Source organism: Parasteatoda tepidariorum, chromosome 1, assembly GCF_982258835.1.
Source record: "Parasteatoda tepidariorum strain Cologne lab strain chromosome 1, Ptep-v5.0, whole genome shotgun sequence".
Classification (NCBI taxonomy): domain Eukaryota; kingdom Metazoa; phylum Arthropoda; class Arachnida; order Araneae; family Theridiidae; genus Parasteatoda; species Parasteatoda tepidariorum.
The window spans coordinates 24,282,581-24,305,398 of NC_141755.1; the positions used below are offsets into that span (position 1 = coordinate 24,282,581).

The following is a 22,818-nucleotide window of genomic DNA, read 5'->3' on the forward strand; positions in this document are numbered from 1 at the left end:
CTGCAAACAGCCAGTGATGCTTGACTTCGATATTTGGTCAATTTAGGAATTGGTAACTGGGCGGAGTGAGCTTGACGCTAGCTTTTATCCATCAATCTTCTTATAACCCTATATTGATTGTGTGACCAAACTTTTTCGCCAAAGCAATTGGCGTTGTTTAAACAAAAGCTATTGTTAGAGGAAGCCATTTTCTGTATTTGGCTGCGCGGGATTTCATATTTTATCATCATGAAAGTTTTAATTAAAGGTAATTCTTATTAATTAAAGATTTATAATATTAGTGTACGTTTCATAGCAGTATATAAAAAAATTACATGAAATTTTTAAAAAGATTAATGAATTTTATTAAATATCTGTGAATACCACGCGTTAGATTTTAAAGTAAATAGTTTGTAAAATGTATGCATTTTAAGAAAATCGTTATAAAAATTCATTTATCAAAGTTTTTCTCTGCTTCCTTAGAAATCCTTTGTTTGATCTGCCGAAATTGTGTGAAGCAGTTTAGTAATGAAATTTCATTTAGTTGAATTACCTGATTTATGTTTATTTTAGTGACATAATACAGAGGTATCTTTTTTTTCTATGAAATATATTGCTAATTAAAATTTATTATATATAGAAAGATTAATATTGAGTTTTCTTAAAAATAGTGAAGAGGGTTTTGATCATGTCTAAAATAATTTGTTTCAATTTTATTGTAAACTAATCTAAAAAAAAATTCTGAGAGAAATGGAACAAATTTAGATAATATTTATCATTTTCATTCACAGTTACTGCATTCATTATTTTTCTTTTAGGTTGTCTCAACTATTGAATAAATTATGAGCATGCATACTTTCAAAAAAAATTTTTATTCTATAGGTGTATCACAATTATGTGCAAAACAATTTGTACTCAATAATTTGTTTTATTTAAAATACATAATACAAATACTATAATAAATTAGAAGATAATTCAGATTAGCAAGTTATCTTAAATTTAAGTTATCTTTATTGGATATTAATATGAAATTGAATTTTTTCAATTATTCAACTTCTTAAACTATATCTATAAATTTATTTTTTTCATTACCCTAAGATTTTTGACAGTTTACGTGGACAATGTAAAGCAAACTTTTCATATTTCTTCTTTCTCTTCATAAAATACTTTTTTACTAGGTGATTCCTTGGAGAAGTATTTGGCTAATTACTTAAATGCTGAATGAAAATGGGATATCGATGTTTGCACACCCTGGAATAGGTGTGGACAAATTAAGTGTGCAGTTGTGAAGGGACGATTGTGTTTTTGTCTTAATTCATGTAGGTAAGTTGAAATGTAATTTATTTACATATTTAATGATTATGTATCTAAACCATTTGTTGGCATTGTTAGTATCTTGTGTAACTATTCTAATTCAGATACTTATTTATTTTTTTATTAATATTACTTATGGTTGTGCTATAAAATAATAATTTATTTTGCTTTTCTTAAAAATAAAGGAACTAATGATGTGCAATTGGGTATAATGCCCAACTTTAAAAAACTGGCTTGTATGGTTAATAAAATTTGTGGGGTTATTGGGGAGATTTTGTTTGGTTATCTGTGGAAGAATAATTCTGGGTAGCCAGCCGCCAGGAACTAATAAAAAGAGAAGGGAACTCAGAAGGTATAACTCGTAACCACCCCCGGACAACTATCTACATGTGTTTTTTTTTTTTTTTTGTTATTAAATTTGCAAGTTTAAAATCTGTTTAGCACCTTGGCGATTGTAGTTGGCACGGCAGATCACAATACAGAAATATTTCTGAGTTGTTTTTCTCGAACGAAGAGTTTAGAAATTTCTCTTGCTGAAAGATCAGCGTATGCATCAACATTTTGTTAATCTTGAAAACGTCACTATAAAGCGATTCAATGAAGTAATTAAAACTTTGTGAATTTTACTTGGGCTAATGTTCTGTGAATCAGCTTTATCTGTGGATGGATGTATTGGTTAAGATCACATACATTTAAACTGCCAGGGCCATATTCAACTGGCAAACATCTTTGAAGAATGCATAGCAAAGTTGCTAAAAAAGAAGTGTATTTATACACAACTTTATATACTAATAATATAAAAATATTGTAATCTTGTCTTGACATTTAGCCAGATAACCAGAACTCATCCCATACAAATAAGAAAGAGTAGTCACAGTCAGATATCTGTTTAGAAGAGATTTGGGTCCGTTAACGAACTATTCACAAAATATCTTTTCATAAAAACGGACATTTCACAAAATAATTTATCCTTTACTCAGACCCTTCACAAATTCGTTTATCTTCATTATTGTTTTGTTAATCGAATAAGCCCTTCCCGGGGGGGGGACGACAGATGTAATCTAAATAAATTTTGTCTTCAGCAGACACTTCTTCCTTTATTCGTCCGAAATGAATATTCTGCGTTCAGCAGTATAGGCAAAATACCAAATATTTGTATGTTGCATCTCTAATTTAGTAGCAGCAATTGCTGTTTATTTTTTAAATTTTAATTTTTTTAATTATAATTTTACAGTGTTGGACATAATCTTGTAAGTCTTTACAATTTAAAAACTCCTTGAAAAAGTTTTTTTTTTTTTTTTTTGCGATAACAGACCCTATTTGCACAAATTCACAAAAGCAGGACCCTGGTTGAAAGAATGTGACTTAATGTTTATTTTATATTCACAAATTACAAGTAATTTTTTTACAAATACGGACCTTTTACAGAATGTCTGGACAGATCCCTGACAGTACTTGAACAGATTTAGTACTATGATGCTGTAAAGAAAAATATTCAGTAGAGAGTGTTTTTTTTTCTAATATTCTTATCTGTGCTACTTTACACAATGCAGAAAATTTTTTAGATGCAATAGAATATTTTATGACTAGTTCTCTCTCTCAATGATTCTGGTTCTACCCTTAAAGGACAGAGGGAAGATTGTTTAGAGCATTGTACCTGAATTATAAATACTCTTCCACTTTAAATGCCTTTGGTAAAATATACTAAATGAATAATGCTAATAACGCTAATGAATAATGCCAATTGCTATTTCTAAATAGCAATGGGTATATGTTCAACACTAAAAGAGATTATAAAAAATTTTAGATTGCACGGAGATTGATCTAATTCTATTCTTTGTTAGCTTAAATCAGATCTAGACTTAACAGAAGCTAATATGAGTGTCTCAGTTAGTATCTTTCTCTTTTATTACTATAATGTTTTGATTATTCGGAGAATTGTATATTTTTAACAGTGGCATTATACCTTAATCGTTGTGAGTTTTTTTTCCCAACTGTATTGTTATAGTATGGATTGTTTACTGTTAGTACAGCACTGTTTATAAATTATTACATTATTAATAAAATAATTAAAGTCAGAATGAATTAAATGATCTTTTAATGTTTATCAGTATTTGTCTTTAATCACACCGTGGTTAAGGAAAAGAGAGTGCCCTACCAGTTAGTATATTCCTCTTTTATTAATAATATATATTCTTTTACTTTGATTATTTCAAAAATATTTATTACTTTTGTTTTTATCAGTGGCATTTATTGCATTCTAAATAAAAACTAATTTAATGTTTGATCTAGATACTAATAAGTTTAGAAAATTAATTTATGATTTTATTTTTTATTCTTGTAAAAGGTTTAGAAAATAATATTCATTAAGGAACTGGTGATGTCGACAGAATTTAGATGATTAGATACTAAAAAACTGGGAACAGTGCAATCAAACCTGAACAATGGACAAACACATCAACATGTACTGGCTCATCATTAAAAGTCAGCGTGGGGATAACACAACATGCACATTCCATGATCCATCATGGACTCGTGCCTTTAAGAAGCCTACGTGGCTGTCTCTAGGGTAAACGGTGACTCAACAGTGCACACACCAACTGAACAATTGGCTGTGGAGTCATTTATGTTGTGTAAAGAAAATATAATAAAATCTGTGCTGTGACTAACTATTAAATGCTGTGATGTAATGTCCTGTGATTGTCTTGTTCTTAAAGCCATTAGTCTTTATATGTAAACCCTGATTGATGCTGCAATAGAAATATTAAATAATATTAATCAGACACTTTCCCTCTCTTTCAGATGTAAGTAACCTGACTAAATTGGGGATCTGCAAAAAGAAAAAATCGAGCAACAAAGCTAATGTTGCAATAATTTACACTCCTTTTTTATGTCTTGATTTTAAAGTGACAGATGTGTCAAATCCCCGAGTATGAGTTTGAGTGATGCTTCCTCCCAAAAGAGTTGTGAGACCACTCTGAAAGTGCCGCAAGTATGCCATATGCGTGGAAAAAGATGGATATGCCAGATTTAATAATAAAAAAAATTCTGTTAATCTGTGCTTATAACTTAAAACTTATACTTCTGTGCTAAAAGTTCTTTCACTCATTCAAATTGATTCAAACTAATGTATGCAATCCTTTATTAGATTCACAATTTGAAGAGTTGTGCTTTTATCTATATACTTAACCATTGGTTGAAATCTTAACAAGGTATCTTGATTACAATATTAATTTGAAGCAACTTGTTCTCTTCTAGCTTTTGCCTGGATTCTTCTGATGATTCATGTTTGTCCCGGGGAATGGTCTCACAGCATTGTCTGCTTAAAGCTTTTCTGTGAGATATATTTACCAGGACTTGATTTTCTACAATGGTTTATGCAGAGTCTCATTTAGTTTGAAGAATATCTCTGTACCGTAACAAGATAACATTTCAGTCATTGATTTTGCTATATGTATTAAATATAATTGTATATTTTTTAAATTCATAAAAATAATTAAGCTCTTTATTTTCCGGCACGGTTGTCAGTTATTAATATAACTGAAGTCTTTGATTGGATTCTGATCCACTGTAGAATTTTAAAGTAACATGATTTCTATTTTTTTATCTAGAAAAATGCTTTTATTTTACAGATGACTAAGCAGACAATAGCATAGCTGCCAACTGTTCAGAATTTTTCGGATTTGTTCCTAATTTTTAAATCCAATCTGATATTTTTATAAAAATTCTGAATTTTCATAAAATTTTTGATTTTAAACCAATCCTTTTTTCTGATCGCCACAAGCATGCATCCTGTGATTATTGTGCTAAAGTAATTTTTAGTAGCTTTTTATTGGAAAATATTATTCCAATAGCTGTCTGTTGCTGATTATTTCACTAAATTATTATTTTTGGAAATTTTTTTTTGTAGTATTTAAACACTTGCATCAGAAATATTTGTTTATGATGTAGATTATTATTTACCAGTGTTTTATAATTTGGAGATAAATAATTATATATTAATAGGTAATGTTTGTTTTTAATATATTATACCGGTATTCTTAATTATAAAACATTAATATTATAAGTTTCCCACAAAAGATAGTGTTTATAGTTTTGTTTTACTAATTTACATATTTAAATGTATGTCTATTAATGTTCTGATTTAATAATTAAATTTTTATCTTACTCTCGTAATTAGTGCGTATAATTTTGTCGCATATAGTGTTCCTCATTTTTGATTCATAAGGTTGGCAGCTACGCAATAGTTATAAAGAAAGACTTAGCTGCTCTTTTTCTCAGGATGATGCCACTGATAGTGGTCATAGACCTTATATGATTGCATCTGCAAGCACCTTCATAGAGTCAAGCTAGCTACCATACTCTGTCTATTGTGTAAGAACAAAAACAAATATACGTGCTTCAAATTCTCAGATCCAACTTGAATAATTTTTTTTTCTTCCTTTTTTATACTTTTTACATATGCTGTACTCTTACCACTAAAAATAAATATATTCAAAAGAAAATTTATCTCATTTATTTATTCTTTCTTGAAGATGTATATCAAGAGAAAGATACTATTTTATAGTATATATGTATCCAAGGTGCTACTACTATAACACTGCAACTATTTCAGTTTAAATGAATCTCAAGTTAGAATTTAATGCTACTATATGTAATTAAAATTTTGAAAATACGTCCAATAGTACGTTTAGAAGTTATTTGACTAAAATATTGATAAGTATTGTACAAGGGCTAGCTCTTGACCTGAGAAAAAAACAAGAGTTTCGGGAAACGAAAAGCGTTAGTTAACTTATTTTTAACGAACTGTAATTCAACTTTTTTTTATTTTCAACTAGCTAAATATCCACTCTTCGTACAGGATTAATAAAATCAAAAAAAACAATAACTCGGTACTGAACAACCCAATGAAATCGTGGACAAAACTGAACGGTATATACTGACAAAATTAATAAGCAAAAACATAACAAAACCTGTTTTTTGTTGTTCAGCCCATTAAAATTGAGATTAACTGTATTCAACATTACTAGGCATAATATCGAAATTAACCATTAACTTGGAATTTTTGTAAATAAGTAATTTTTTTAATTTATATAATAGGAATTACCCATATTAATTAAGCATCATTGGCGACAATAATAGTATGGCGCTTGTTTACGATTAATCTGTACGAATAAGTACCTGAACTCCATAAATGTTGCTTTTTGTAACATAATGGCTTACTTTTTAGTATTTCAATATGCATCTATTACATTACTTAAATGAACTGAGCGTCAGCATTAACACTTTGACTCAGAATTTTCATTAAATATATTTTTTTTCATTATTTCTTTGTATTTATTCATGTCAGGATAGGTGAGAAATAAATTTAGAAGTTTAATAATATTTGGTGAGATGAAATATAACGTGAAACACCATGTCTTTTCCTGCATAAAAAGTCAAATATTTCAAACGCGGTTCACTTCCAAACAATTTAACTAATATGCAGTTATTTAAATCTTAGCGAAACAGTTATTTATAATTTAAACTTCTTTAATTTACAAAATCATTAATACATTTTTGAATATGAATCAAAAAAAGATTTTTCCAAACTAATTATTTTGAATTTTATATTTCAGTAAAATATATAATTCCGTAATCTAACAAATATTTTTTATCAGCTGTTTGACTTTTTATTTTTAAAGAGAGAATACCAAAAAAATATATATATTCTTACTAGGAATTAAAAGGCCAGAGAAAAAGAAAAGAGGGATAGCTGTTAATAAAACTGAAGTAATTTTCTACGTTTTTCCTAAGCAAATTAGTACCACTTTCCCATTAATTTTGCCTTTCATTGCAAAAGAATTTTTTTTTTAATTTTAATTACCGCTGTTTTTAAATTATTTATTTATACCGAAACACATTTTGACAGACGTGACAAATTAAATACGTGATTTCAGATAACTTCAGAGATAATTTGGTGACATAGTGCTACCACGTAAATTTTTTTTTCATTGTTGTTGTTTACGTCGCACTAAAGCTGCTCAATGGGCTATTGGTAACGGTCTGGTAAACATTCCTGACAATCATCTGAAGACATGTCATCACAATTTTGAACTCTGCCGAGGTGAGGCTCCCTTCGCTTCGATAGACCGACGACATGCGCGTGAAGTCAAGTACTTACGTATAACATTTTAACGAGAACCAATACCTCACACCCTCGGTCCCTTCACAGATTGATCCAAGTAGTTTTTCACCCGCACGCTGACAGCAGCCAGTTATGCTCGACTTCGGTGATCTGCTGAGAACGTGTCAACAATCAGTCAATTGCGGAACTGTTGTTGATTGAAATTATGACGTAGCGAGAAAAAAAAACTAAATAAAGTACAAGCAATAACTCTTTTTTATTGTTATTAAATAGAGCTATAAAGTATCAATGATGTTATCTTTAAGATTTTTGAGGAAACAACGGCTAAGGCTTAACCAGTCAACCCCACTTAAAGGAATATCATCAGTTCCAGCCAAATCTATGCAATTGAGCGGGTTATTCGATTAAAAGGATAGTGCAATATTCTATCCTAAATTTCTGCGAAATTTTATTTTTAATGGTATTTAATGCAAATTATAGTGTTTTGATTAAATAAACTTAGTTTTATGATCAATAAACAATTTTGATTAATAGTATCTGTGTTAGTATCATAAAATATAAATGTCCTTTAAAGTTATATAAAAATAAATCAATATTAGTGAATAGTATAATATATAGGTACTAAAATATTATTTGATCCCTTCCGAAAAAATCTATAATTGAAGACTATTTTTATACCCGTTTAATTCGTCAATTTATCAAAATTAGATTTTCCCTTTCAGTTTCTATTAAGACTTTCATGAATAATTGCGTATACCTCTCAAACGTATAGTCAGATTATTTATTTTAAATTTTTTTTTTCTAACCTCGAATTTCCAAATTAATGAGCTGTTTTAGTTTGGATTTTTTTTTAATATATCGTTTCCCAGATTCATTGCCCCCTCCCCTCTATTAATTCAAATCCATCCTTTTCTCGCTGAACTTGCAATCATCCTCAGAGTTATTCTCTGGATTAAGCAATAATTATTCTTACTTAAGAGAAAGACACACTGTATACTGATTTGTTACGTTTTTGAAATTTTTTCTTATGAAAGCTAATAGCGCACCAGGAGGGGACCACAAATCTTGACTACAAAACAAATCACTCTGTACCTTTTTAAAATTCTAAATGATGTGTAAGTAAGTACAATTTGTCTAAAGTAAGAACTCCCCTATTCGTCTGGACCTGTGGGGGTGACTATGGTAACAAGGTATAACTATTTCAAATAGGGGTGTGGGTCACTATTTAGGATATATTTTGTCTCAGGTGGGGGAGAGAAAGGGAATCATTTTTCTTCATATTGCCCTAAAGCAGTGTTTCCTAAAGTGTGGTACGCGTACCCCCAGGGGTACGGGAACAGTTTAGCGAGGGTACGCGTCCTTATGCGAAATATCTTGCAATAAACGAAAATTTCAAACAAACTTATTTAAAAACAAAGCCAGCCATGAAAATTTACGATTACGTATTTTTCTATTTGCTATTTTTTGCGGAGTTTGCAGTTAATAATTAGTGGTGTCAACAGCCATGCCTTGCCCGGGATTCGATCCCAGAACCTTTCTGGTGCAAAGGCAGTTCCCTAACCCCTCCACAGGCCGGTCGGCTAGCTACCTTCCCTGGAATACGCTATTCTTGTATCCATAGCAGCAGACGGCCTCAGACCATGTGGCGGGGGGAGTTCTTAGCTTAGACAAACTATAAATACTCTGTTAAATTCTGCATCCATTTATAATTACATTCATGTTTTTAAAATATAGGAAAAAACAAGTGAGTGCGAGCGAAAAGGACACATAGCCTCTAACATAATTGGATATAAGTAGGAGAACAGATTTTAAATTATCTTAAGTTAAAGCTAGGCGCCCGGTGGCTGAGTGGTAGTGCTTTGCGCTCCCGTGCCACCGGTCCTGGGTTCGATCCTCAGGCCGGGCAAGGTTGACTCAGCCTTTCATCCCTTAAGTGGGTAGACAAATGAGTACCAAGCATGCTTGGGAACTAAACACTTGGGGTTCCGCGTTCGGCTGACCACCTTACTGGAACATCTGCTCCTGTACCCCAGAGCCCAATGTCAAGAAAACTGAGATGGGCCCAGTAGGCCTTGGCCCCCTAGGGGCTGTAGGGTCACTGAGTTTAGTTTAAGTTAAAGCTACATTTTTTTCCTTCGGTGTAATTTAGTTAAGCTAAGATTATAAGAAGTAAAATTATGACCGCGGCAGTACCTATAGAGTGGGGGGAGTCTCTCCCCCCTCCCTATATATATATATGTGTGTGTGTAACATAAAGCGCTTCAACTAATCTTTTTATGTTATTCCTTTGTCGAAGTCTTTTTCTTAATTTACTATTCTAAACTAAACGCTCTTGCACTTTAATATTCACATCCTGTCTTGTAATCTACTTTTGGTTACTCGAGTAACAGTTTTGATTTTTCCCCTTATTTGAACTGTGAGAAAGACTTTTTCACTCGCCTTATTTAAAATATAGATTTTGTTTTATAACCATCGTTGAACAGCCGACCCAATTTTAGGTTTACGACTCCTAATGTTCAACTCTGTAACCTTGTAATTTTGAACAAATTCAGAAGACAAGGAAATTTTTGTTTCAGTACCCTCAGAGGTATTGATTTGTTATAGGAACATGGAGGACTTTGCAACTCGATAGATTTAACTTGCAACAGTCACCATTTACTACACGGGCAGTCTTCGGCCGGCTGTGGATGAACCCACGAACTCTTGGGCATGGGTTCAGTGCCCTACTATCCAGGCCTATAATAGATAGATTTTTTTTTATTTTATATCCGTCGTAGAACAGCTGATCCAATTTTTGGGTTTACGACCACTAATGTTCAACTCCGTAGTTTTGTAATTTTATAATTAAAAACTGGAAAGTTCCGCCCCTTGTTTACGTTGCTGATCAACCCTCATGGTTGCTTCTCATTAATCATTGCGGATTAAGAGAAAAAAACCGTTTATTTCCTTAAATTACGATCGAATTGCTATTTACATTTTGAAGATGACTAAATTTAGACAAACAAAAAAATTGGTACCAATCAATAAAATTGGAACATCCTGTAGAGTTAATACTCAGTGAAGATGGAACCAAGGGAAAGAGTATTCGCCTCCGAATGAGGTGAACCAGATTCGAATCCCAATAATGGCTGGTCGATACGAATTCCGCACCCGGCTTGCACCTACTACAGTGCTGATGCAAAATATCCTCCACGGTAGACGGATTATAGGATTTCGTGGTTTTTTTCTTCGTGTAACGCAAACGCGGGTTAGTTTCAATAAAAAAAATTTCCCAACACTTGATCCAAGAGTTCCGTTGTCTTCTGGATTGGGTACAAAATTACAAGGCGACGTTGTTGAACATTGGTAACAGTAAACCCAAAATTGGGTCGGCTGTTGAACGACGATTATGAAATAAAATAAAAACCACGCGTCCAATCACAATATTTTCCAGTAATATCCCAATTTTTTTTTTTGAGAGTCAGATTTAAAGCTCTTAAATATCATTACTTAAACTGCATAACATATTTGAGTTTGGATGGAGTTGGATGACTGCATTCAAATCATCCTATTACAATCATTGTTGTCGAAACTGGTTGTCGTAATAATTTCATTTAAAAACAATAAAAGGTTTCAACTTAAACAGGGCATTTCATAAAGCTCAACCTTAATGTATATTTTTAAAATCCTTGATGAAATTTAAGTAAAAAAACGAGTACACACATTAAGGGTCATAAATTAATATTTAGGCAAGGAAAAAAAAATCAAAATTTAATGAATCACGACTGATGAAGGTGGGATTGACTAAAAACTTGTGATTACTAGAGAAAACAAAACTTAGAAGGCGATTAAAACTTAACACGTTCGTGTGTCATCGGCCATTCAAACTGGTTTTCTATTTTTCATACCGCCTATTTACCAATTAATTTAACTGATACGATGAAGTTGTCATTTTTTCTCCTCTATGAAATATCAATTTGCAGCTTTCATAACGTGTTAGATGTAATTACAGAACACCCTGTATGATATACAGTATTTTACGTGATTATTAATTAGGTAATTTTCACAATCAAATTTAAATTTTAATAAGATAAATAGCTTTTCTAATACCTAAAATTTAAAAATATCATTTTTTAACTTCTTGTAATTACTAACGTCTCTTCAAAATTATGTTGAAAAATTATGATGTTAAGAATGATATAAAATGTTTCATACCTTTTAAAATACACTTCTTTTTATAATCATTAATGAATAAAATACAAATAATATTTAATTCTTAAAGGTTAACATTCAACATTAGTTTTGGACAAATAAATTTTACTGTAATGTGAAAATATTTTTAAATTCTTGAATTTAACTTCATACATACGACGGAAATGCGAATTGCCATAGCATTTGTGCTCATATTTTCGACCGCTCTTTAGAATGAGCTATTGTAAAAAGTTGCATAGATTTTACGAAAAAAAGAACAACTTAGTGTTCAAACGATATTGAGGAGCATTTAGAATGTCGAAGGCACTCTGGAAAAAAAAAAGTAAATAAATAAAATTCTGCTGCTTTTATCCTTGTGTTTCATACTAGGTTTATCAGGCATGTTGCAAATATTGATGAGCTTTCTTTAATATCATTGATGTTTGGAACAGTGTAGTCGATTCTGGTAATGCTGTCATTAAACTATAACTGAAATTTCATCTAGAAAGAGTCAGTCCAGTTTGAGCTTTATCCTAAGCACACTTCTCTTCAAATAAATTAATCCATATATAAAACGTAGCAAATCAAAATTGAAACATTATTTATTGATTACCAGTTAACCTCACTATTTTCCTTAGTAATAAGCAGGGTTGGCAGGTTTTTGACATGTGACAGTTTTTGACAGTTTAAACCATGGTTTAAACCGTCACGTCAAAAACCTCACTGTCAAAAATGTCAAAAACCTATATTCATATGTGAAATTTAATTAATACATAAAATTTATATATTTTTTATAAAGGATAGTGTTTCTAAATATGTTCTAGAAAAAATAAACTTAAAATTTTGAAGAAACACTTATATTTTGAATAGTAACCAAAATCTTGTACTTTTGAAAGCTCACATCTTTTGTAATATTATGTATTCATTTTCATGTGTTATTGAAAATCTGCAGTGATATTATTAAGAAATTTATTTATAACCAAATTTAGTGTATAGTATAGATTATACTAAAAATTAGACATTTTTAAGGATAAACATTAGCAGTTTTGTACATTAGACATCTTTTAAAGAAAAATCTTTTTAATATTCTTTTAAATCTTCTTAATAATCTTTTTAACATAAGACAATACAAATTTAAGTGCTTCTGTTAAATACACAGAGTAGTTAGTGTCGATTTACAGTATATTCAGCCTATTCATTTACTATGCTGAAAATTTAGTTTATCCAAATACTTGTGAATTTCATTTTGCTGAATACTATATACATAGTTTGGTTGAATATCTAAATATTCAGCTGTTGAATAATTACTTCTTGCTTTCAAGATATGCATTATTTGTATTCTTAATACAAGTGGGGGGAAAAAATTAAGAGGTAAAAATTGTTTTAAAATGATAAGTGTAATAATTATAAATAAATATAATAAACAATATGAATTATATTTATCATTATTCCCAAATATAACTACTTTTAAATTCAAATTAACATACTGGATAATAAAGATATTCGGTATAACATTAAAATTTTTTTTCATACACTTGTATCAAGTTTGTATTTATACAACATAACTTGTAAGCTCCTTATAAATATTAGTTATATGTTCCTTATATGTCAAAAATGCATAGTAATAAACTTTTAATTTTCTTAAGTATCTAAAAAAAAAATTTTTTTTTTCAAAATATAAATCTAAATTATATAAATAAAATATAATTTTAAAAAATTTTGTGCAAAATTTTTCTGCACATGCATTTGAATATAAATTTCTGAGATTTTAAATCTGTTATTTTACCTTAATTTTAATTAAAAAATATTTTAAAACCTGCTGATTACCTATAGTATAATTAAATTTCAATATAATGCATGGCAACTGTTGGTAGTTTTGAAGTTTATATATTTTTTTGGCAAACTTTAGTTTTTGACATTTTTGACGGGTTTTTGACGGTTTAAACCAGTATTATACCCTTGTCATGTCAAAAACCACTTTTTGACGTCAAAAACCCAACCCTGGTAATAAGCAATGAAAACTCACCACTCATGCTCTAAGGAAAATCTTTTTCAATGGTGCATTAGAGTTCAAACAGCGATTTTACAAATAAACAATTAAAAATAAACAATTAAAAATAAATAATAAAAAGTACTGTTAAATTAATGGGGTATGCCTTTTTATTCTATGCATGAATCATGGGGATAAGTATAGGCTTACTGTTTGCGGGTTGCAGCCCAAGGATAGTCAAAGGGTCATCTAAGAAATGACAAAAATAAATAAAATAAAAAAAGCTATATTCAATAATTTTTTTGAAAAAAATGTCAAAATTTTAAAACTGCTAAACAGTATGAGAAAGAGCCTTAGTGCAGATTATACATAAAAGGCCAATTCTATACATGCAAATAAAATAAAAATTATATATATATTTTTTTTTCATGAGTAAAAAATTAACTAAATATTTAACAAATCTCATTTTCTGTATTAAATTTATGAAAATTTATTTTAGCCATGATAAAAAAATGAAAAAAAAAAATTATATATGTGTAACATGTTATGAAAAAATGAAACTTTATTTTACTTGTAGCTTTTTTTTAAGACTATGTACAAAAGCAGCTTCTTTTTTATATTAGGTTTTACTTCATACCAAACTTTGAGTACATTAACATTGATACAAATGGTAAATAAATTAAGAATTAAATATACTTTTTATGACCATTTAAACTGTAGTTGATTTAGACTAAGAAGAAATAATACACTTCTCCATTTGATTACAAAACAAGAAATTATTATTTTAGGCTATAAAGTAGCAGTAACCATGTAAGCATAAACAAATACTGTTAATTCAAATAATAAAAAACAATTTAATTCTATTTACTTAAGCTGATTTGAAATGAGATCCACAATCCCTTAAGATGTTCTTTGGTCTCTTTATGTTTCTAAACAAAGCATAAAAAATAAATGCCCTTTTAACATAAAACGATAGTTGTACTGTAAAAAAAATTTCTTCCTTCATGTTTCAGCATTCATACATAACTTTTTCAGAAAAAAAATTCTATATATATATATATGCTAGCAACATTTAGACCAATTTAAATTAGATATTCATTCAACACAAAACAATCCTATAAAAAATTTTTAAAAAAACTTTGATGAAATAAAAATTAGAGTAAATTATTTACACTTTTTAATATTGTGTTCAATAAACAAATTTTGTGTATTATAAAATCATATTATGATTGTGAGAAATAGAGACACTTTTTTGAAAAGCCACACAATCTCCGGTACACAAAAAAATATATGAAAACAGACACGAAAGCCACACATCAATTAAAACGAAAATGTATTAAAATTCATCTGAAAGTAAGATGCAGTCAGTGGTGTTACATCCTTTAGAACTGCTCTTAGAAGATATTAGAGGGTATGTTGTAATTTTGCAGTACAGCCAATGGTGGATACGATGTATTTTAGATGTAAATATAAACTACGAAGAAGTTAAGATACGTTTTCTACAGCCTCATGGACCCTCACTGTCATACTCATACCCACAGAAGCCTTTGATATTGAAAGTAAATAAAGTACTAACAACAACAGGTTAAGATTTTTTCATACCGTCTAATGAGATAAAAATAATTAACAAAAAAATAGCACTACATCATTCCTAACTATTTCATAAAATTTTATAATGCTTATATGTTAAAAAAATTACTAATTCTGTTCATAACATATTGTAACAGAGTTAATAATCATAATTTTAAAAAATATTTTCTATGAAATAAATGTTATTCATATCTTGTAACTATTTCACATATCAAAAGGTAAACCATTTTTTAATAAGAAAAATATAATACACTTGCTAAAAATAAAAATGTTATTTTCGATACATTTTAGGAGACAAAAGTATGGGATAAATACTACTTTTGGTATAAATGATCATTGATTTATATATTGGTTTAAGAATTTTAGGCTTTTTACTCAGTTTTCCATGTATATTGTATGAAATGTCTTAAAGGGGAAAAAAGTTGTACAGCATACCACTTTCAATTAATAAAAATTTTGGTTTGCAATAATTAATGTTTTTTTTCTTTTAAATTTCAATTTCTATGCTACAAATTTGAAAGGTGTAGAAGAATGTTGTAGTTAAAAAAAAAATATTTCTTTCATAATTCTTTGAGACCACATATCACAGGTCAAATCAGGTTGCTTTGAAAGTTGACCTAGCCTCAGAAAGTCATATAAGGTATCAAATGAAAGGTTTATTGCAATGGTGTTTCAAATCTTTTTTTAAACACCATTTACTTTCTTCTAAAGTAAAAAAAAAGTAACTTATAAATTAAAAGTTCTTAAAGTAACCTTTTTTAAGTAAAAAAAAAATACAGTTATTTATATGTATGCAAGTTAGTGGTTTTTTCAGTGAAAATTTTATTTTTTCAAGTGTTTATAACTTGGACAAATTTCAAATTAAAAATTGTTCGAATTGTTTACTTTATCATGTGTGCATGTTCCACCAAATTTCATTAAAATAGTAGGGGGGTCAGTTCAAAAGTGATTGATATATTGTTCAATGACTCATTATGAAATTTTTCCTTTGCTAATATTTCTTTCTACTTATTATATAAATATAATTCAAATTTTAAAGGATCTTTTTGATTGATAGTTTCTAAATCAAAAAATAAAAAATTTTACTCTTATATGCTTCAAATATAGATTTTTATATATTTATTATTTGATTGTTACAAAATTGTTTTTCTAATAAAGCAGTGGTAAGTTTAAAAAAAGCAACATTTTTATACTGCCACTTGATGCACATTTGACCTAACTCTTAATACACAGCAGTAAATAATATGTAATCAAAAATCTAATCTATCATCATGAAAGTAAGTAGTCAACTATTCGAAAATAAATTTCATGTAACATGAATTTTTTTCATTTCCAATATTATTGTTATTTCCACAGAATTTTTATCATTTCAATATTATTGCTTATCATGATGTGCTTAGATTCACAAATATATTATTACTTTTTATTACTTCCAAATAAATATATAATAATTGATAACCATATAAAAATTTTACCGGTAATTTTTCTCTTGCCATAGTTTTATTAACTAGCGATAATTTTATTTTATTAAAACTGCGGGTTACAAATTCATTTATAAAATGTTAGAAGTAGAAACACTTTTAATGTCGAATAAACATAATATATAAACACTTAAACATCAATTTGAACTTTACTCCAGAATTAATTTTTATGTTACAATTATAATGCTTAATAATTAAGTACAAATGTTAGGAAATATGCATAGGATGATTAGACATTACATGGCATAATTATTCTTTTAATTTAGATCCGAATTTTCTTTTCCTTACAACAGAATGTAAGAAAATTATATAAATATTGCAGCTAAGCTTTTATAAGAGAATACTTAATTTAAAAGTATTAAGAGCAAAGTATTAAGAACATACTCTTAATATCAAAATGACATACTTTTATTTAAAAACAAATAATAAACATAGCAAAGAAAACATTCATTTTTATTGTTACATTTATAAATATCTAAAAATTCGAAAACATTTTCGCCTAATTTCTTTTTTAAACACAAATCTCCTCTTTTCCAGTGTCTGTTTACGAAATAAATGTAAACACAATCCATCAATGAACCAATTGTTTCATCACACCAAATACGAGATTACGCGAGAACACAGACAAGCGTGCACAAAATTATTGAAATTTTTATTTTAATTCACAATAAACGCGATAACTTCCAAAATTCTTGCAACCATGAGTGATAGTCAACAGCCAATCACAATGCGAAAAGCCCATTGATCCGAGAGTTTCATAGATATAAGGAACCCGTAAGAGGAAGTGAAGGTCCTATCTTCCCGGTGGCAACGAAAAATGGGTTACTTTTTTCAATCATCGTGGCGACTTTTTCTATCTGTTAAATCGCCACATCGCCAGTGTTCGTGTGCATATTTGTTGTGATGGCTTGCTAATTTCACGTGTAGAAATTTTGCTGCATGGGATAGATAACTAATCTGTTGTGGTAAATAAAAATTATTAATATATTAATTTTATGTAATCATTTTATTTATTATTAGCTAATTAAATGTGAAAACATTGCATAAATGTTTATATATTACGTTCTATAATGCGTGAACATCATTCTCGTGTTATTTTTCAATGAGAATGAATTTTATAATGCATTTATAACTCTACTCTACTAGAAAATTATTTTTATATGCTTAGCATTAATTGATTGAGTGGTTATTGTTTAAAAAATTCGTTAAATAGTTTTTGCTGAGGAAAATTTCTGATAACCTAAATATGTTTTCATATTGGAATATTTATTCTAACGAATGTTTTGATCATTAAAAATGTTTTAGTAAAATCAGCGTTAATATAGCGAATAATAATTTTAAGAAATTATATAGTTTGTTATTTATGTATAATAATAAATGAACTTATATGGAGATAAATGCTTGTGTTTTGTGCTGTTTGTCATTAGAATACAAACAGCACATACTAAATTTTATTATACGATACTAAATTTTATATTATGAATAGTTTATAATAAGGAATATTAAAATATGAAGGTTGTATTTAGCTATATTAAGAAAAGGTGGTGATTAAAGTAACGAGTATTTTAGATCTACAATTCATCTTTATATATTTCTAAATTTCCTAGCAACTATCATAGGAATTGTATGCCTTGCATTCAGAATTGATAGATGAGATTAATGTATTTAAAATAAATTAGTTAACTCTAAAAAAGAGTAACAACATATTGGGATTTTTTGTCACTGTGACAAATTTATCTCTTTTGACGTAATTTTTTAATACAAGTATTGTTAATGTTACTTTTTTTTCTCTAGTGGTTCATGATTTGATTCATATATAGGAATGACTGGAAGCACGTCTGTGTACCACATACAGTTGGCTGATCGTGGAGAAGATAAACTTGGTGAAACAATAGCTAGAGAACTGCCTATTTGGATAGTTTATTAAACTTTCTATATAGATATTTTTAAAATGGTTTTCTTTTTATTGTTTTTTCCAAGTTCAGCATGACAACTAAAGCTCACTTGCAAACTTAACTAGATGTTAATTACTTTCTAGGGTATGTCATTTATTAACATTTTCAAGTACTTAAAAGTTTAAGAATGCTGACATTACTATATTATGTACCTCTTACTGCAATTAATATTGCATTGATGACATCAATAAAAGTTAAATGACACTGACATTTTTATAGACTCCCGAAACTGGTAAGTTCCCATTTTTGGGTTAAACATTGCAGTTTTATCAAAATATTTTTAGTTTAATTTTGATCTTTAAAGATATTAAAGTTTTCCGTTATGCATATATGATCAACTTAACTTCTAGAAATTTTATAATATTTATATTGCCAATTATTTATAATTTGCCCTTTATATGGATATGTTTATAAACATTTGGAGTTTTCATTATTCTCCCTTTGTTAGTTGTGTGCATATAATCATATGAAATGTAATTCGAAGTTCTGATTTTCGCAATTATTAAAAATTTAATTTGCAGTTTGAGAGTAATGTTATGGTTATTGTTTCTAATAAAAATTTAAGTATTGTTTTTAAAATTGTGCATGATTAAATGATCAAGTTATTGATGATAATTTAAGTTCTTTAACTCTTGTAATGCACATTCATGCATTGTTTCTCTGGTTCATTTTAAATTAAAGCTGGAAATACAATTCTGTTAAAATTGGTTAAATAGTAAATTACAATTCTATTATAAATTATAGTAAAATGTAGTTCATTAGTCAAATAAAGTTATTGTGGAGTAAAAGTACAGTTTGTTAAAAGTGAGATTAATTTTGTGTATGAAATGAAAAAAGCACATATAATGTATCAAACAAATGCATGATCTTATTTCACAGCGTACATGTAAACTCCTCTCATCTAGCATTTTTATATGGTATCATTTTTGTGTAATGAGCCTTAGTAATGGGATAAAAGTTATATATATTGTATTTTATGAATGTTTTTAATTGTGTAAAAGCTAGTTATTGGGACATCCAGGGGCATAACTTTTTTTCTTCTAAAATGTTCAGAATTTTCTTTTTAAATAAATTAATAAAATCTTTTAAATATCTTTGATTGATTAAATGCCTATTAATATTGAAAATAATGAGTAAACATAACACATAATATTTCGAGTATGTTGTCAATTTTAACTGGAGAATATTGCAATTTTTCTATTTTGATAACTAGAAAAATCTCTAAAATTCCCTTTGTGTGAAATATTTAGTACATTCTGCTACAATTATCATAAAATTTATATTATTTCATAAAATCTACTGGATTTTTTCATATCTATGTTGTCAGCTATGATTTCGCAATTTTTCAGAGGAGAGTTTCGTCAATTTGAAATATAGTTATTAAGGTTTATACTTATGTGTATGAAACATTTTTTTTCTTCGTATGCTGGAAATTTATTTAAAGAGGAAAATCTATGCAATGAAATTCTATAAACCACATTAACTGTTACAGGTGTAAGCAATAAATATTTCAGTTAAAATTTCTGCAATAAAGCAAGAATAATGAGCATTTTTCATAATTTGTCTAATTATTTAGGCAATTTAGTTCAGAACTATATTTAGGTAAATGTATTTCCTTAAATATCTTTCTATTTTTAAGTCTACTCTACTTGGTTAAGCAAACTGAAGTTGATAAATTTATTGTGTTATGTTAGTTGTAATGTTCTCGAAAGTTTTAAAAAAAAAATTCTGTTAATGCTTAAGCACATATTTATGTGTCTAAATATTTGAATCTTAAAATTATATTAAGCATTTTATATCTTGTCTTTCTCAGACTAATATTACTGTCATGCTTAGTAGGTAAGTTTAAAGATAAGTCCAATGTTCTGTATGACACAAAATTCTATAAAATGCAAAGACACATGTTTTAAGTTTTTTTTTTTTAAGATATTGTTTTAATAAACTTTGAAAAAGTTACTATTAATCCTATAAGTAATATTTTAGAGTGTTGAACGCCTAATTAAAATTATTCATAGGCTTTAAATGAATGGCAAATATTATTCTGAATTTTTGTTTTATTTTCAATTGCACATTATTTGTAAAAAAAAATTCTTTTTTTTTTTCTTTTGAAAACCCAGACAAAATTTAATAATTTTCTCTTCTAAACTAGTTTCTTTAAGCACGTAAAATATAACGTTAAAAATTAATAAAATAGATTTTCATATAGAATTATTGGGTGAATTATGTTAAACTTCCATTTTTAAATTAGATGTTTATTGTAAATGGCAGTTTCTTGGATTGGGTAGATTTACATAATAAGTTTTTTCTAGCCTGACAAGAGCTTACTGGTACTATTTGAATGTAATGTTTGAAGAAGCTACCACTAATTAATAATTTTTAAAGCCGTCCTATCAAGGAAAGAATCCTTATGTGCAAAATTCTTATTTATATTTGTTATTTGTATCTAAAACTATTTTTTGTATGCTTATTAATACATTTATTTGAGATTATGCATTTAGGTGAAGTGTATTTAAGTTGTGATGTCTGTCTGCTGAAATTTCAGAAAAATGAAAAACTGTGCAACTATTTTATTAAATAAAGTTTTAAATTGTTCATATAACCAGTAGTAATTTTGACTTCTTTCATTTATTATAGCTTCGTACTTAAAAAAAATTTATTGAAGTAAAAATTCATACCCAATGCAGCTACGAGAAGTTGATTACAGTATCTTTGTACAATAAATAAATAAAATTAGTAAAGATATTTTATATATATATATTTTGTAAATAATGCTTAAAATATTTAATTCAAAAAATCTGCTGAGATATGTTTTGAGTTATCACTTTTGAAATATGAAAACAGTGTGTAAATGTCAATTTGCGATATCTACCAACTTAAAATTCTACACTTTTAAATTTTATTAATTTTTATTGCAATTTTTCAGATAAATTTTCTATCCTATTTCCTTTATCAATATTAGTGCATTTAAGCGTTTGATCTTCAGGTAATGAAGTAATTTGGGAAATTCTATACAAAATGCAATCAGATCCATTAAAATGGAACAATTGCTCAGTAATAACTCTACTTGGGACAATTTCTCTGCTTCTGAGCAAAAATTTAACACCTAGAACACTTTTCAGAAGAATACAAAATACTTATAAAAAAAAAAAAAGCATAATACACTCTGAAAATAAAGGTTTTACTTTTTTCTTATGGCACATTTCAATAAAATTATTTTTTCTCTTGTGAAATAATGGATGTGGAATTTTTTAAAATAGCCTTGAAATATTTGAAGTATTTTGTATGCAATTTTTCTTTAATTTATTAAAAGTAATTAATTATGATGTTCTAAAATAAATTCAGGAAACATTTACAAGTTCAGACCATATATATATACAGCTGATTTTTATAACCATTTTGAGTGTAAAAGGGGTTCTCTAAATCTTGTTTTTAATTTATAATTTTAGAATTGTTTTCAAAAATAAAGCCAGAATTAACATTAGCGGTCGCAGATTACTTTTCAAACAAGGAAGAAAATAAGCTTTTTGAAATCTGGTGAATCATCATTGAGGAAAGCAGGATTAAATTTAAACGTGATATTCAAACATTTGCCTTTCACATCCTCCCGGTTTTCTTAAGCAAGTTACCAGATTTTATTGTTTTAAAATTTCGTATTAATGATTTTTCAGATTTTCATAACGTTTCTGCGTTAGTTTTGTTGAACTTTATTCATGAGTTTTCATTTAATTTTGCGCATCCTAAAAAAGAATATTAAAAACTGTGGTATCGGAGCTTCTTATATATGAGCTTATCAAAATATATGATAGCATATATATAAAAACTTTAGCTCAAATAATTAAGTAAGATTACAAAGAGTTTTAAAATTTCGTTAAATATTCTTCCCCAAACCATTGAAACAAATAAATTTTCTAAAAATGTTACTATTCCGTTCTCACCTTTTACCTGATGCGTGTAGAAGATTCGCATCATAATATATATTTGTAATTATTAGATTTAAGATATCAATAAAAACTAAGAAAATACTTAATTATGGATCGCATTTTTCTATTATCCTTTGTATTTTGAAGCATTTTGCAATCTGATCCTTTCTACATACGCTGCTTCTCCAAATTATTTGACGGTCTAATAAAGTATTTTAGAATACATTCGATGCAAATGTGTCAAAAAATTTCACGCGACGTATAAAATTAACCAGTAAATAAATATAAAAAA

At 28.1% G+C, this 22,818-nt stretch overlaps 1 long non-coding RNA gene across 1 annotated transcript; it reads left to right on the forward strand.

Moving 5' to 3' along the window:
- The first annotated feature begins 17,518 nt into the window (after positions 1–17,518).
- LOC147816323 (uncharacterized) lies at positions 17,519–21,205 on the forward strand. Its single transcript, XR_015432845.1, has 2 exons — positions 17,519–17,616; positions 18,446–21,205. It is a non-coding gene; the product is annotated as an uncharacterized LOC147816323 (long non-coding RNA).
- The last annotated feature ends 1,613 nt before the right edge of the window (positions 21,206–22,818 follow it).